Here is an 18,375-nt window from a genome sequence, read left to right as displayed (position 1 = left end):
GCAATATTGAGAGAGCTTTTGTGAGTTTTTCTGATGTGAGATCTAGAATTTCAGAGAAAAAGGCTCCAAAACCCTAATTTTTCTTCAAAATGAGAATGATTAGGTCAAAAGGAGAGAAGGACTCTTCTTTTGTTCTATTCGGTCGACCGAATGCTAAGGGACGGAGTGGGCTTTCCACTTTCTCCTTATTTAACTCGTGGTCCGACTCGTTTTGCTAAATGTATATGACGGATTTTAATCATAAATCGTTATCCGTTATCGGATATTAAAATATCGACTCATAACATGAATCAGTCGACATGTTAATACTTGTCCGACAATGACAATATTGTATAATTAATTAATTCAATATACATTAATTAAATATAATCGTTTATATTCAATTTCCGAATTAACCGCTTAATTCACCTTAGCCAGTATTATTTAATCCGTATTAAATAATTATCTCAACATCGCGTTTGACTAATTATTAGTCAATAACTCCGACTAACCGCTTAGTCAAATTAGGCATCAACATGACTGTATTTTCATACCGTCACATCTCTCAAACGTATCCTATAGGTGTGATGTTAGGGACCAGGTTGATCACCGCCATCCGTATGACAATAACGTCAAACTTATCTAGCAAGCCAACCGTTATTGATAAACGTGGACCAACTGATAATAATACAAAAGTATACCCTTTAATCCTTTTAGAGATTTAAATGTCATTGCACTAACTGTGGAGGACACCAGCCCCAACAAGCTCCCACTTGTCCGTACAAGTGTACGTTCAATAACGTTATCCGCACTAACTGGAGGACACCGGCTCCAACAAACTCCCACTTGTCCGTACAAGTGTATGTGCGATAACCGATTCTCATATCCATTTAAAATTTCTCCCACTCAATGTAAAACAATTTGTAGATCCGTATCCGCAAAGGTCGTATTTTACAATCGATCTGTATCAAGAGTGGTTTCCCCGACTAGAGAGTAACTTAATTGATAAAACGAATCCGTATTCGAGCATGGCCATGCATTTCGATTCTGACTCCTCGAGTGGCCCCGAGAAATATCGAGTACGATAAAGGCTGAATATTTCCTTCAACTCGACTCCTGCCGATCTAAGCACAGTATGAAATGACCCAGAAAAAATCTACTTGGCCCCCTGTTACGGATGACCGTGAGAAAGAAACCAAAGTCACCCAAAATCTGCCTTAATCTCAAGAGACAGTCGATAGTCAAAAGAATCAACTCTTAGGATCACCATGGAGGTCCTATCGACGACCTGGCACCGAATGTTATAAAACATTTAGGACTCCACGTCGTTGTCACAATTGTGTCCTACGAGATATCCGTATAACTCGCCTCTGTGATTGGTCAGTCAACCGTTTGACTTATGGCTCGTTGAACCCACCATCAACCAACGTCACAAAATAATTGCCAGGGTTATCAGCTCACTTGGGCAATTAAGGACCAAAAATATAATGTTTGTTCAGTTCACTTTGTGGTGTTCAAGATTGTCGTACAACTCCACATGAAAAACAGAATATATAAATATCAAAACGATGATGTCGTATAGAGTACACGAGAAAATGAATCTAATCCATAAAAGAGTACTACAACTCAGGAACATGTTTAATTCCCATGGAAATAACATGCCCTTCATGCTTATCTTGTCGTAATGGTTTAGTGAGAGGATCTGCTATATTATCATGTGTAGCAATCTTTTCTATCACTACCTCCTTTTTCTCCACGTAATCTCGGATTAGATGAGCTTTCCGTTGTACATGTCTAGACTTGTTGCTAGACTTAGGCTCCTTAGCTTGGAAGATGGCACCTCTATTGTCGCAATAGATGGTGATCGGGTCATTCGAACTAGGCACTACAGATAGTCCTTGTAAGAATTGACGCATCCATATCGCTTCCTTTGCAGCTTCAGACGCGGCATAGTACTCGGACTCAGTCGTAGAATCTGCTGTAACACATTGTTTGGAACTCTTCCAGCCAACTGCAGCGCCATTAAGAGTAAAAACGAATCCAGACTGAGATTTCGAGTCATCTCGATCCGTTTGGAAGCTAGCATCTGCGTAACCGGTTGCGCATAGCTTTTGACGCCTCCATAAGTCAATGGCCAATCTTTAGTCCTCCGTAGGTACTTAAGAATGTTCTTGATAGCCATCCAATGTGATTCACCTGGATGCTGTTGGAATCGACTTGTCATACTCAATGCATATGCTACGTCCGGACGTGTGCATATCATGGCATACATGATTGATCCTATAGCCGAAGCATAAGGAATCCGGGTCATGCGCTCTATCTCTTCCGGTGTCTTTGGTGCCTGAGACTTGCTCAAATGCGCCCCTGGAGCCATAGGAAGAAACCCCTTTTTGGAGTTAGTCATGCTGAATCTCTCTAGAATCTTGTCTATATAAGACTTCTAACTGAGAGATAACATCCGACGTGATCTATCTCGATAGATACGGATGCCCTAAATTCTTTGTGCCTCACCCAGATCTTTCATCTGGAAATGGTTCTTCAACCATACTTTTACCGAAGTTAAGAGAGGTATGTCATTCCCAATCAGGAGTATATCATCAACATACAATATTAGGAAGACAATCTTGCTCCCACTCGACTTGATATATAGACATGGTTCCTCGACCGATCGAGTAAATCCATTTTCTTTTATCACTTGGTCGAAACGATGATTCCAACTCCGAGAAGCTTGCTTAAGTCCATAAATGGAACTCTTAAGCTTGCAAACTTTCTTAGGATGTTCAGGATCGATAAAACCTTCGGGTTGTACCATGTACAACTCTTCCTCAAAATAACCGTTTAAGAAGGCGGTTTTCACATCCATCTGCCAAATTTCATAATCATGAAAAGCGGCAATCGCTAAGATAATCCAAATGGAACGCAGCATGACTACGGGTACAAAAATTTCATCGTAGTGCAAACCTGGCACTTGGGTGAAACCTTTAGCAACTAGTCGTGCTTTATTGATATCTTGTTGACCTTCCACAGAATGCTTTATCTTGTAAAGCCATTTGCATTGAAGGGGAAGAACCTTAGCAGGCAAGTCAACAAGATCCCATACGTTGTTCTCATACATGGAGTCCATCCCGGATTGCATGGCCTCAAGCCATAGCTTTGAGTCGGAACTAGTCATGGCACCTTTATAGGTTGCGGGTTCACTGCTCGTTAAGAGCAGAATGTCATCTATGTCATGTTCCTCGACCATACCAATGTATCTGTCCTGAGGAATAGAGACTCTACCCGACCTCCTAGGTTCCTCAGGAATACTAACCGCAGCCGGGATTGAAGGAACTGGTTCCTCCAATGGTTGCTCGGCATTTGGTTCTGGAATCTCTGACAGCTCGAAGGTTCTATTACTCCTCGCGTTCTCGAGAAACTCCTTCTCTAAGAATGTCGCACTAGCCGCAACAAATACACGTTGTACGGTTGGCGAATAGAAGTAATGACCAAATGTTCCTTTAGGATAACCTATAAAGTATGTCTTGACCAATCGCGGGCCGAGCTTATCCTCGTGTCTCCACTTGACATAAGCCTCGCAGCCCCATACCCGTATAAAGGACAAGTTGGGGACCGTTCTCTTCCATAGTTCATATGGAGTCTTGTCTACAGCTTTAGACGGACTTCGGTTAAGTATTAGAGCAGCTGACAGAAGAGCATAACCCCACAATGAATCAGGCAATACGGTGTGACTCATCATGGATCGAACCATATCAAGTAGTGTTCGATTTCTCCGTTCGGACACACCATTCAACTGAGGTGTTCCAGGTGGAGTTAACTGTAAGACAATCCCACAGTCCTTAAGGTGTTGATCAAACTCGTGTGAAAGATACTCGCCACCACGGTCTGATCGTAGTGCTTTAATCTTTCTACCCAGTTGGTTCTGTACCCGATTCTGGTATTCTTTGAATTTCTCAAAGGACTCACTTTTATGCTTCATCAAGTAGACATAGCCATATCTACTTAAATCGTCCGTGAAAGTGATGAAATACCTATAGCCTTCTCGTGCGGTGATTGACATAGGTCCACACACATCCGTATGTATGAGTCCTAATAGGTCAGCAGCGCGCATTCCAACACCTTTGAAGGAAATTCGAGTCATCTTACCATTGAGACATGATTCACACGTGCCAAATGATTCAAAATCAAAGGCCGAGATAGCTCCATTCTGTATGAGCTGTTTAACGCGTTTCTCATTAATGTGTCCCATACGGCAGTGCCATAGATAAGTTTGATCTTTGTCACCAACCTTTAACCTTTTATTCATTACGTGCAATATTTCAGTGGTCTGATCTAAAACATAAATTCCATTCATCCTTGCACGTGATTGTTTCCGACCTACCTAGTTTGCTGCCGCCGAAACTATAGTGAACCGATCATCCTTGCACCCTTTTTATTTCTTGATTTTATCCGTTTATTTAGGTTACTGTCTTTATTTGCCTTTAGCTATAGACCAAATCAACTCAACCCCCATGCACTGTTACCTTAGACTGAAATTAGAGATCTAATAATTACATCTGCCTCTCTGTGGTTCGACCCTGTTACCACTAGCTTTTGTTAGTCTTAATAGGAAATATAAATTTTATTTTTGATACTCACAATGACGGGTATCATCTGCAACTATCGAGGTACATCATCATCCTCCTCCTCCTCACCGGAGTCAACAGCCACCACCACCGGATCTAACGGCTCTGTCGGTGGGAGGTGCTCAGGAGCCGGGATCTTCATCCAGCTCATACCCCACACCCTCCAAGCTAGGCTGCCATCAGCTAAAGTTCTCAACCATTTCAGGTCGAGGTAGTAGTCTCTGTCCATCGTAGGCACCGGAGTAGATAGAGGCACGTACTCCGAAGAAGCCTCAAAGGAGGCTAGCTTTTCAGCTTGCCGAGTGGCGATAGCACCACAACTCAGGTACCGGGTGGTGGAAGTAGCCATCAAGGCCAGGCTAGCGCAGACCATGGCGGGAGCATTAAAGACCCCCCTCCCTCTCGGTCCGCTCTGAGTTCAGATAAGACATCAAAAGCAACAGTTCATGATTGTTTAGCTTACTCATATCCGGCCTCTCGTAAAGGAGGTTTGACAAAGAACGAAGGAAGATCCTCAAAGTAACATGTTGAACATCATTAATCAACATGTTGCTAGAGGTGAGAGCTGGCTTTCCGGAAATACAAGGCATGAGTCGGCAGACACCGCACTCGGATGGGATCTCACTGATGGAATCCTTGGGAGGCTTGGCCAACCCAAGGTGAGAAGCAAAAAGGTCCATGGTCAACACGAAGCTCGTGTTCATCAAACGAAACTCAATAGTTTGTGCAGCTGGCTCGTAATTAAACGAGCTCATAAACTCTAAAGTCAGAAAAGGGTAAGAATGCTTCCTCAACCGATATAACCCCATAAACCCCAAAGTCTAAAAGATGTGACGGACATCCGTCTCAATTCCCAAGTCCTCAAGAAGTGTGGTATCCACACAACGGTTAGGCCTCATTTTGCGTTTTTGCAACGCCACAAATCGCTCTCTCTATTTAAAGTCTACAAACACCACTGAAGGGTATTCCGGTACCACGGGTACAACGAGTCCACTACCCTCCCCAACTTCGGGCTGTGAAGCCCTCCCCCTTTTGCACTGATGGGTCCCTATGTTCAGTCTCGGCATCTGTTTCAGCATGCGGTTTAAATAAACTTGCATCGGTACTTAAACACATACTTTACACAATTGAACATTGAATATACATCTAGGTACACACTTTTACCAACAAATCCCAATTGGATACATAAATTCAGTTTATAGTAACTCAGACGATCTCTATAGCTGTAAAAACTTTAACATAATAAACATAATCTACTCGACCAATTCGGATATCATGACATGGCTCAAATGCTGCCTCATGTAATTACTTGATAACATGTGAAATATTCATATATGGTCATAGAAAAGCAACTTAAAACATGTCATCATCAACTTTCAACATTAGAAGCAAACAACTCAATTACACTAGTCAGACGGTCTCTACAGCTGTAACGATTTTGACACATTCCTCAAGAGTTAACATCGCCACTACTAATTTAAGAGTTTAACTCTAGCATATATATTCATATCCAATACAAAACCTTAGTCATAGGAAACGAATTTCAATTTGGGGCACTTTTAAGACGGAGTTTTAAGGCAAATTTTAAGGTGAAAATTACCAAAATCCAACTTCTAACATAACATATGTAACATATAGTACTCAATTTCATCATCCAACATATAGAAAACAATCAAAAATCAATTTTGATTTTGCAAACCCTAGAAAATTCGCCCCCAATTTTGCAATTTCTACTCTACCTTTAGCACAATTAACATCAATAATCATTAAAGGGAAGCATATGAATCACATTACAACGATTACAAGCAATTTTTGTCCATATGAATCGAAATTTTCGAACTATTCTATCATTCTAATAGATTCAAAGTGATAAAACATGTAGATAGGGAAGAAATTCATACCTTGATTAGATGGAAGGTAAAAGAATGCAATTAAACAAGGAAAAACAACCCAAATCAATCACTACCACCACAAGATTATGAGAGTTTTTGAGGAATTTTAGAGCTTAGGATTTGAATAAAGGAGAAAGAATGAGAGGAATAAGAAGAAATAAGGGTTTTAAGAAACCCGTAAGAGCCTCTGTACTGTAGCCTACTCGATCGAGTGCCTAGGGTACTCGATCGAGTGCCCTCTACTTGATCGAAATACAAAATTAATTGAAGATTTCTGCAAAAACAATATCGCGTGTCGATTCCAAACCAAGTTCGGAATTCGTCACTGGTTACCGTACCTACTTCTATATCATCATTATTATTTAAACATATAATACCGACTCATCAGATAAGATTCATATCATATCACGGTACAACAAATTCACACAACACGGTTTACCTGCTACCGAGTCATTCGTATACACATTTACGTCACCATATCATACCTAGACTCGTCTCACCACATTGCTAGCAAACTTATGCTCACGTCAATATAAAACATATAATTAACGGTGGATATCCTCATGCCATCCAGGTATATTCTACATAAACAAATTAAAGCCTATCATGTTCCAATATCAACATAAAAAATTATTCTACATAAACTGATCATCACGCAGCGGAAAGTTTCAACCATTAAACAATGCATCCATGCATCACCGTTTGCTACTTCTCACATCGTAACTCAACACTTCTTTAACTATTGATCGAGGCCATTTCGTGTTCACAATTAAGCATATGTGGTCGTTGGTCAATGGTCGATACAAAACACAATTTATACTCCACAAACAACTCTACAATTAGTAAAGAGGCAAGTAAAGGTCGGATCCCAAGGGACGGGTATTGAAATGAGAATTCTATTGTAACTAGTAGTGTCTAGGGGTGTCACAAATTGAGTTGGTGTAGAAGGTCACTAAACTAAAATAGCAATGAAAATAAACTAGCAAGATGAATAGAATAAGGGGTGTAAACAATTGATTAAAGGCACTAGGGTGTTATGGGTTCATAGGGAAATCATGGGATATGATCATACAAACATGTTATCAAATTATAAGCAAGCAATTATTGTTGTGATGGATTGAGTTGGGTTATATCTTACAATCCTAGGAAATTTTGGGTCCCGGAGCCGAATCGATTAGATTGTACAACACCTACAAGTCGACTTAATCTTTCCTACTCAACACATGCATGGTCTAACAAGACTCGAGTTGGGTTATGTCTTACAAGTCAAGTTGAAAAGATAGAAGATGATAGTAAATGCAAGGATTCATAGGCTTAGCATTTCATCAAATATAACATGTGCATGTATTAAGATCAAAACAAGCAAGCAAATAAGATATGAAAGCATATTGATTTAAGCATGAATCATTCCCCATGTTGGTTTCCCCTAATCACCCATTAAACCCTAGCTAAGAGACTACTCACTCATTATCATGTTGATCATGCTAGAAAGGTTGTCAATCATACTAACATAATGAAACATGATGAATAAATAAAAGTAATTAACAATAATTAAAAAGGGATTAAGAGATTATACCTACTAATGATTCCAATAATAAAGCAAGAATAATAGAAGTACTTGAATCCTAGATTGAGAGGTTGTCAATCTCCCAATAATAACCCAAATAATCTTCAATTACCCAAAATAAAGGAAGAACAAGAGAGAGATTAAAGAACTAAAACTTGGATTAAAACTTGATTAATACTTGATTACAATATTGAAGAGAGATTTGATTGATATTAACTACACTAATTATTGATAAGAAGAACATGCTCCTCTAATTAGCTTAATGGGGTATTTATAGTGAAAATTAGGGAGGATGCATTAGGGTTAACTAAGGGCTAAACTAGTAATTACACTTTTTAAGTTGAGCAAGGAGGACCCGGTATTTTCTGAGAGAAGGGCTTCTCTTTTCGTAGCTTGAAGAATGAAATCCGTGCTGTACTGAAATCCGTGCGGATTAGAGTCGGGACGGCCGGAATTGGGCTGGGCAATCCGAGCGGATTCAGGAGAGGGACGCTCGGATTATTGAGGGGGAATCCGAGCGGATTCCAAGGAGGGACGCTCGGATTGTTGAGGCTGGACGAACGGATTGTCTGCAATCCGTTCGGATTGTTGGTCAGCGTCAATTCTTCTTCTTTTCTTCCCTTTTCTTCATAAATTCCTTGGGGATTTCCTTGGGGACGCAAGGATCCTTTCTCAACATTGCTCTTCTACTATAATATGTACAAAGGCCTTCTAGTCTTGTCTCTTCTTGATGCTTGGTCATTGAATACAATCAATTTAGCCTCGTTTTGCCATGAAAATGCAAGATTCTTACTCCTTTCTTACCAAGGGATCAAAATCTCAAAGAATATGCAAAACAAAGAACTAAAGATAAGAAATGACCCAAATAGGCACTAAAAAGCCTGGAAACAATGGTAATTCGGGGGCTAAATATGCGCCAATTATGGTCACATCAAATATCCCCAAACCGAACCTTTGCTCGTCCCGAGTAAAGAGGTGACAAAGACTAGGACCAAAACTAACCTATCCTAATAATAATAGCCGATATGAGACAATTAGCGGGTCTCACTCCGCCCCTTCAACTCACAACAAGACAACCATGAGGTAGGATGCCTTCTTGCAAGGCAAGGTGGGTCTTGCCAAAATGGCGACACATCCAAACATTAAAGCACATAAAATCACATAATGGATGCATCTACAAAAAGAATAGCCACTTTCCTCATCTAAGTGGCGGAAATTATCTACAGGGGAAGCAATTCAAGGGTACACAATCCTTCATAGATGCAATTTGTTCAAACTACTAAGCCTAGAAGGATACCAATAAATCACCTCCAAGTTGTGTCAAGCTGGGGTACCTTTGTCCTCAATCGTTAAATGCTTTTGTCAAGAGTAGACTCCCTATGGTGTTAGAAACACTGGAGGATCGCGGAATTCCCCCTCTTGCCTAGACAAGAAGAAGGGTCGTCCCCTCTCTACCATGCACAAAAATGGATACGATAAATAAAGGGCTCAATAGATATTTGAGTTTCATTTTGGGAGTTTGCTTTTGTTTTTGTTTTTTTCCCCCCCAATTTCATTTGGCATTTGACATTTGAGAACACTTTCTTGCCATTTCTTTTTGATTTTTGGCTTTTCAATACTTGACAACTTTTTTGCATTTCTTTTTTTGAACATTTTCAAAGTCACCCCAATTAGTAACGAGGGTGCCTTGTATTTGAAGCTTAGGAGTTCTATTTTTGCTCCTCTTTTCATTTGATGCATTTTTGCAAACTTTCTTTCACTTTTCATTTCATTGAACTCAAATTGATTTCTTTTTGTGCCCATTCCCTTTGATGACAAAAATGTGGTAGAACATGGATGAATGATAGATGTATGCATGGTTTCAAGGGTCACCTTGGAATAAACGGTAGCCAAGGAGTTATCACACCACAAGGTACTATTGACTAGGCCTTAAACCAAGGGTCAAAGGATACTAGCATGACACATCCTAGGGTGTTTTACAAGCATTCTAACAAGCAAAGTCTTAAGAATAAAAAGCATCTACTAGGGCCTATATATATACTTGTCAAGCTTCCCAAATAGACGGTTTCGCAAAATTTTTCTAACATGCAACTACATGCCATGATGCAACTAACATATACACATCCTAATTCAAATGATTCTACCAACTAATATGCCATATAAACTAAATGCAATCCTAAATTCACATTGTTTTTACCGCATCAATCAAAATAAAGCCACATAGTCATTAACATAAAGAGGAAAAAGGAGATTGGAAAGATCATACCATGCGGTCTTCAATATCCTCATGTCTCGGATGTGGCGTAGTCAATCAAAGTGAACAAGGATAAACAAACACAATATATACAAGACAATATATACTAAGGAAATGAACTTGTTTTTGGTTTTTCAATTTTTTCAATTTTTATGATTTTTGAAATTTTTCAATTTTTATGGGTTTTTTGAATAAAAGTTAAGTGTTAGAATTCCCATCCCCACACTAATATGGGCATTGTCCTCAATGGCCAAAATGATGGAAATTATGCAAAGATGATGCATGATTTCTATACTAAATGCAATTCTACACTAAGCTATACTACATGATGCATGGTTTTTGTTATGACGGAGAGGATAATTTAGATTACCTCCCGTTGTGTATGCATTAACTTCCCCAAACCAAATAAGACACTATTGCTAATGTCAAGGATGGGTATAGTTCATGCACACACTATGCTATGCATGAAACTAGATTGTTATTTTGGATTTTACAAATGGGAACAATAAAGAACACCTCAATGGTACCGAGGTGTGAGTCCTTTGATGTTGCTAGACTAAACCAACAATGATCAAAATGAAATAAAATACAAAGAGATATAGACAAACTATGGGAGTGTAGGAGTCTCCAAGGCTAGTCTTCCATCATGCTATCATCATCATCACTTCCCTCATGAGAAGTGGTCACATTGCCACTTTCCTTGGCACTTTCTTCATCACTTTCTTCATTATCTTGCTCATCATCATCTTCACCATCTCTTTCTCCATCTCCACTTGCTTCTTCCTCAATATTATCATCAATTTCTTCACCATTTCCAATAACCTCATTGTCTTCCACCACGTCCCTAGATGCACCCGGAAACAAGGCTTCTTTATCCGCCCAACTAGGCAAAGGACAAGATGGATCAAGGAGTCCTTGCCTAGCTAAATGTAAGAGGGGAGGATATTGAGCCAAATAAGCATTCTTCCGATCTTCATAAGCTTGCTTGTGCATGGCTTGCATAAGAAGAGTGACATAGTCTTTCCCAATTTCAACTCCTTGCGGTTTGAACTCTTCATACACAAAGGGGTAAGGCGGTATAACAATGGAAGAGGAGGGAGTTTCATGATCACCCTTTTGTTGTTGAATGATGTACTCGGCTTCTTCGGATAGGGAAGTAAATAGTTGGTCCGGTGGACACTTAGACGACAAATCTTTGCGGGTAAAGTGAATGATCGAGCCTCACTAGTAAGCCATCCACACTTGGTGTCAAGGGGGTTTTGAGCAACCCACTTGAACTTGTTAATCATGATAGGCATATCAATAAGATGGCCACCTTCCTTTGCCTTGTACTTGCTATCCTTATTGAAATTAGGATCAAAGTGCTTGGCTAGGACCGTGACTAGGCCGCCATTAACAATAACGGTTGTACCCTTCTTCCCACTATCAACATGGAGCCATCTATCAACCAATAGCCTCAAAGAATTGAAAGGCTTGGTATGGATTCTTCCGATATTCAAAGCCGATTCAAGGAGAATAAAATCAAGTCTTGTGAAATGATTGGTGTCTTTCCTAGCAATTATGGTATTTCCCACAACTATGTGCCATACTCTTATGCCCGGATGATGGACCAAAAGAGCACGACAGGCATGAAAATCATCAAATTTCTTCCCGGAGATTGCCTCCCAAAGAGGCTCGGGGTCATATTTTCCATAATGCTTAAAATATCTCGATTCATCGCTAAGACCCAAAATTTCACCCAATTCCTTAAAGGTAATGCGTCTACTAATGTTAGCTAGACTAAACTCAAGATTTTCCCTATTCTCAACTTTGGTGACTTTTAAAGAACTTAAGAATTCCAAGACAAGGGAAGGGTATGTCAATTCCTTTGTTTCAAACAATTTCTTCAAACCCATGGCATTGAAAAAGGCTTTTGTTTGTTCAAGAACACCCAATTTCTCCAAAGCATCTTTACATATGAATTTGGTGGATTGAATTGATTTCATAGCAAACTTGGCAAATGTCTTTCTATGGGTATCGAAAATAAAAGTTACCTCCAGATAATGCAAGAGTTGATCGATTACCGGAGTAGAAGGTGATGCTCCCATAGAAGTTTCTTGTTGTTGTTGTTGCACTTCCAAATTTGGTGTTGATACCACCATTGCCAAAGCTTTCTTTGTTTGGAGAGCTTTTTGCCTTTGAGAGAGAGCCTTTGCCTCTGGTGCCTTTGTTGCACCCTTTGTCCTTGCCATTTGATGAACTAACCAAGAAAAGAATCAAAAATCTTCAATTTGTAGAATGCCCAAATCGATTTGAAGGTGAAAGGCTTTGCCTTTATGAAAACAAAAATCGACTCAAAGGTTGAAGATTTTGTTCTTGCTTTTGATTTTTATTGAAGATGGAGTGATTGATTTGTTGTTTGAAGGATGGTTTGATTTGATTTTGGTGGATTTTGTTGAGGGTTTTTGTTTTTGTGATGGAGAGGATGAGGGTTTTGATGTTTAGGGTAGTGTTTATGAATGAATGATTGAAGGAATGAAGGTGGGAGGGTATTTAAAAGAGTCGAAATTTTCAAAACGCGGGGGCAATCCGTGCGGATTAGGCACAATCCGTGCGGATTCGCAGACTTCAAAATTTTCGAAGCTCGCCTAAAGACGGGCGGATTCTCGGGGAATCCGCTCGATTCTTTGTGTAGGGACGGGCGGATTTCTTTGCGGGACGGACGGATTTGAGTCGAGAGAAATTTCTTTGTTTTCTTCACAAAGACAGGCGTCTTGTTCACAAGACGGACGGATTCGTGAGACGGGCGTCTTCCCGTAAATCCGCTCGGATTCTTTAACGATCAAGAAATTTTCAATTTCAGCTCGGCTCAGGACGGGCGTCTTTTGGTCGGGACGCTCGGATTGTTAAGACGGGCGGATTTTGGGAATCCGCTCGGATTACGGTCCTTTGTACCGGATTCACTTCATTCGTGCACAATGCATTTCCCTTTACCATTCTTCCATTCTTCTTTATTTCTTGTGTTCTTCATTGTGGGGGCACTACTAAGGCATGAATAGCCTAGGCAATTCCCATCCCCACACTAAGGTAAAGCACTACACATCAATTGAAATCGTTAGTCCCTCCCTCACTTCTCTCTTACATGACAATTATTTTGATCAAAGTAAATAAAAATCCAAAAATGACAAAAAAATGCAATACAAGAATTGAAATGTAAGTTAGGGAGTTAGAAATATTTACAAGTGGTGGTTTAGGGAGGACTCCACCAAACTCTCATTCTTGATGAGATGTCAAGGGGGCATGTTCAAGGTGTTGTTGATGTTGCTCAACACCTTGAAGAAGTAATCAAAAGCTTGTTCATTGTTATGGTAGAGGTCCTCAATAGACCGTGGCCCTTGTTGTTGATCATGATCGATGGCATGCCCAATGTAGGGATTAAAGATCCCTTCAAATTCGTCGTCCCAAAGACCACAAACTTCATTGAGTTGATCATTGAAAATCTCTTGCTTAGATGGAGACAACTCTCCCAATTTCTTTTCTTGGCCAATGAGGCCATCTTCTTCTTCCTTGGTTGATTTTGATGAGCTTTGCAAGCTCTCCTTGTTACAATTCACTTGCTCTTTGAATGGAGCATCTTCAATTTTCTTCCTCCATTGGAGTTCCGATTTCTTCCTTTCATCTTTTCGGCTATAATGATGAATCATGAAACATGGCTCATGCAAACGAGGAGCTCTCATGGTCTTGTCAAGATTAAAAGTTATGCTTTCATATCCCACTTCTAGAGTGAGCTCTCCATGTTTCACATCAATCACCGCACCCGCGGTGTGTAGGAAAGGTCTTCCTAAGATGATTGGAATGTTGGAATCTTCCTCCATATCAACAATGACAAAGTCCACCGGGATGAAAAACTTCCCAATTCGCACGGGGACATCTTCCCATATCCCTAATGGTGTCTTCGTCGATCTATCGGCCATTTGAAGTGTGATATTGGTGCATTTAAGCTCTCCCATTCCCAACCTTTTACTCACCGAGTACGGCATGACACTCACACTAGCCCCTAGATCACATAAGGCTTTGTTGATCGTCGTGTCGCCAATGGTACACGGTATTGAGAAGCTTCCCGGATCCTTTAACTTTGGAGGTGAACTCCCTTGAAGTATTGCACTACTCACCTTAGTGAAGGCGATAGTCTCAAGTTTCCGGATCGACTTCTTCTTTGTGAGGATATCTTTCATGTACTTTGCATAGGCCGGTACGTGATTGATTAATTCCGTGAAAGGAATTGAGACTTCTAAGTTCTTCACAATCTCCATGAACTTTCCAAGTTGATCATCAAATTTGGGCTTGGCTTGACGACTTGGAAAAGGAAGTCTAATCACAATGGGTTCCTTTTCTTTGGCTTTGTCTTCATTTTTCTTTGAACTTTCTTCTTTTGATGATTCCCCTTCTTTGGGGCTTTGCACAATTTCTTCCTTTTCACTAGCTTTCACAACTTCATCCTCAACTTGCTCCTTCGGTGCTTCATATCTTGTACCACTTCTCAAGTGAATGGCACTAACCGTTTCATGTCTAGGGGGATTACTTTGAGGTGGTAATTGCCCCTTTTGTCTTTGTGAGCTTGAAGATGCTAGTTGAGTCAATTGTGTTTCCAACATCTTGGTATGAGCTAGAATGTTGTTGATGGTGGTGTCTTTTGCTTGGCTATCTTTTTTCATTTGAGTGAAAAATTCTTGTTGATTCTTTTGCATTTGGAGGATCGCTTTTTGGACATCAAAACCTTGGCCATTTTGGTGATTGTATGGATTTTGATTTTGGTAACCTTGGTTTTGATTGTAAAAGGGTCTTTGATTTTGGTTCCTCATGGGTGGTGGAGTGTATGTTGTTTGAGGGTTTTGAACATTTTGGCTTTTGTATGAGAGATTTGGATGGAACTTGGTGTTTTCATTGTAAAAATTTGAATAAGGGGTACCACTTTTGTAAGCTTGGAAAGCATTAACTTGTTCGGTTGTTCCCCTACACTCACTTTGGTCATGTCCCAAAGTTCCACAATTCTCACATATCCCACTTGGGATTGATGAGGATGCCGTCATGGCATTGACATGATGCTTTGATGTTTTTGAGTTTTCCTCAAGTCTAGCCATAGCTTGTTCAAACTTCAAGTTGATTGTGTCAATGTGAGCACTAAGTTGAGCACCCAATTGAGTAACGGAGTCCACTTCATGCTTTCCTCCTCTAGTAGCCTTGCGAGGTCTACTATATTGTGAATTATGGACCGCCATTTCCTCAATCTTGTTCCATGTTTGATTGTCATCATCTTCGGTGAACATTCCATTTGATCCCATATTGAGAATGTTCCTAGAATCTTCATATAAACCATTCCAAAATTATTGCACTAAAAACCATTCGCTAAGTCCATGGTGAGGACATGAGCGACAAATACCTTTGAACCGCTCCCAAGCTTCATACAAAGATTCTTCATCCCTTTGCTTAAAACCCGTAATTTGAGCTCTTAGCATGTTAGTCTTTTTAAATTGGGTAGAATTTTTGTAGAAAGCTAGAGCTAACTTCTTCCAAGAATCTATTCCAAGGGTGGCCTTATCAAGGCCCTTCAACCATTGCTTTGCGGTGCCGATTAACGAAAAAGGAAATAAGACCCATCTTATTTGGTCTGGAGTCACGCCCGTTTGAGAGATAACATCACAATAATCGCAAAAGGTTTCCATATGAGAATGAGGGTCCTCACTAGGCATTCCCCCGAATTGGCTCCTCTCAACTAGTTGGATGAAGGCGGACTTGGCAATAAAATTACCGGTGAGATGTTGCGGTGTAGGAGTACCATTTGGTAGATTCTCCTCGGTGGGTATAGAGTGTGACGAGAATTTAGGCATTGTAGGTGGATTTTGTGGGATATTGTGTAATGGGTTTTCTTCTCCTTCTATTGCGAAAGGATTGACAAACTCACTAGTGGGTTGAACAACTTCACCAACACCTCTCAAATTCCTCCTAACAAGTCTCCTATTATTCGTCAAGGTTCTTTCGATTTCACGGTCAAAAGGTAACAAATCACCTTGTGACCTTCTAGACATGCAAAATATCAAACAACTAGAAAACAATTAGAACAAGCCTTGAGGAGTTTTACTTCCCCAAGGTGAAAAAGACACAACTAATAACAATAAAAGAAATCTTGAATCAATTAAACACCGTCCCAAGAACGGCGCCATTTTTGATCGAGGCCATTTCGTGTTCACAATTAAGCATATGTGGTCGTTGGTCAATGGTCGATACAAAACACAATTTATACTCCACAAACAACTCTACAATTAGTAAAGAGGCAAGTAAAGGTCGGATCCCAAGGGACGGGTATTGAAATGAGAATTCTATTGTAACTAGTAGTGTCTAGGGGTGTCACAAATTGAGTTGGTGTAGAAGGTCACTAAACTAAAATAGCAATGAAAATAAACTAGCAAGATGAATAGAATAAGGGGTGTAAACAATTGATTAAAGGCACTAGGGTGTTATGGGTTCATAGGGAAATCATGGGATATGATCATACAAACATGTTCTCAAATTATAAGCAAGCAATTATTGTTGTGATGGATTGAGTTGGGTTATATCTTACAATCCTAGGAAAGTTTGGGTCCCGGAGCCGAATCGATTAGATTGTACAACACCTACAAGTCGACTTAATCTTTCCTACTCAACACATGCACGGTCTAACAAGACTCGAGTTGGGTTATGTCTTACAAGTCAAGTTGAAAAGATAGAAGATGATAGTAAATGCAAGGATTCATAGGCTTAGCATTTCATCAAATATAACATGTGCATGTATTAAGATCAAAACAAGCAAGCAAATAAGATATGAAAGCATATTGATTTAAGCATGAATCATTCCCCATGTTGGTTTCCCCTAATCACCCATTAAACCCTAGCTAAGAGACTACTCACTCATTATCATGTTGATCATGCTAGAAAGGTTGTCAATCATACTAACATAATGAAACATGATGAATAAATAAAAGTAATTAACAATAATTAAAAAGGGATTAAGAGATTATACCTACTAATGATTCCAATAATAAAGCAAGAATAATAGAAGTACTTGAATCCTAGATTGAGAGGTTGTCAATCTCCCAATAATAACCCAAATAATCTTCAATTACCCAAAATAAAGGAAGAACAAGAGAGAGATTAAAGAACTAAAACTTGGATTAAAACTTGATTAATACTTGATTACAATATTGAAGAGAGATTTGATTGATATTAACTACACTAATTATTGATAAGAAGAACATGCTCCTCTAATTAGCTTAATGGGGTATTTATAGTGAAAATTAGGGAGGATGCATTAGGGTTAACTAAGGGCTAAACTAGTAATTACACTTTTTAAGTTGAGCAAGGAGGACCCGGTATTTTCCGAGAGAAGGGCTTCTCTTTTCGTAGCTTGAAGAATGAAATCCGTCTTTGCATCTTGAAATCCGTGCGGATTAGAGTCGGGGACGGCCGGAATTGGGCTGGGCAATCCGAGCGGATTCAGGAGAGGGACGCTCGGATTGTTGAGGGGGAATCCGAGCGGATTCCAAGGAGGGACGCTCGGATTGTTGAGGCTGGACGGACGGATTGTCTGCAATCCGTTCGGATTGTTGGTCAGCGTCAATTCTTCTTCTTTTCTTCCCTTTTCTTCATAAATTCCTTGGGGATTTCCTTGGGGACGCAAGGATCCTTTCTCAACATTGCTCTTCTACTATAATATGTACAAAGGCCTTCTAGTCTTGTCTCTTCTTGATGCTTGGTCATTGAATACAATCAATTTAGCCTCGTTTTGCCATGAAAATGCAAGATTCTTACTCCTTTCCTACCAAGGGATCAAAATCTCAAAGAATATGCAAAACAATGAACTAAAGATAAGAAATGACCCAAATAGGCACTAAAAAGCATGGAAACAATGGTAATTCGGGGGCTCAATATGCGCCAATTATGGTCACATCAACTATCATTACTATAGCTACGGTAGGACTTATAAACTCATATAGGTTCACCATTACTAATAACCTTAAGCAAACACCACATGTTCACTTTTCACAC

At 39.9% G+C, this 18,375-nt stretch overlaps 1 non-coding gene across 1 annotated transcript; it reads left to right on the top strand.

The window, feature by feature from the left end:
* Positions 1-15,702: 15,702 nt before the first annotated feature.
* On the top strand, positions 15,703-15,809 carry LOC141636958 (small nucleolar RNA R71). The gene has a single exon (XR_012541523.1). It is a non-coding gene; the product is annotated as a small nucleolar RNA R71 (small nucleolar RNA).
* The last annotated feature ends 2,566 nt before the right edge of the window (positions 15,810-18,375 follow it).

Source organism: Silene latifolia, chromosome Y (genome assembly GCF_048544455.1).
Source record: "Silene latifolia isolate original U9 population chromosome Y, ASM4854445v1, whole genome shotgun sequence".
NCBI lineage: Eukaryota > Viridiplantae > Streptophyta > Magnoliopsida > Caryophyllales > Caryophyllaceae > Silene > Silene latifolia.
The sequence above is the reverse complement of the archived record's forward strand: the minus strand, read 5'-3'. Positions and strand labels throughout refer to the sequence as shown.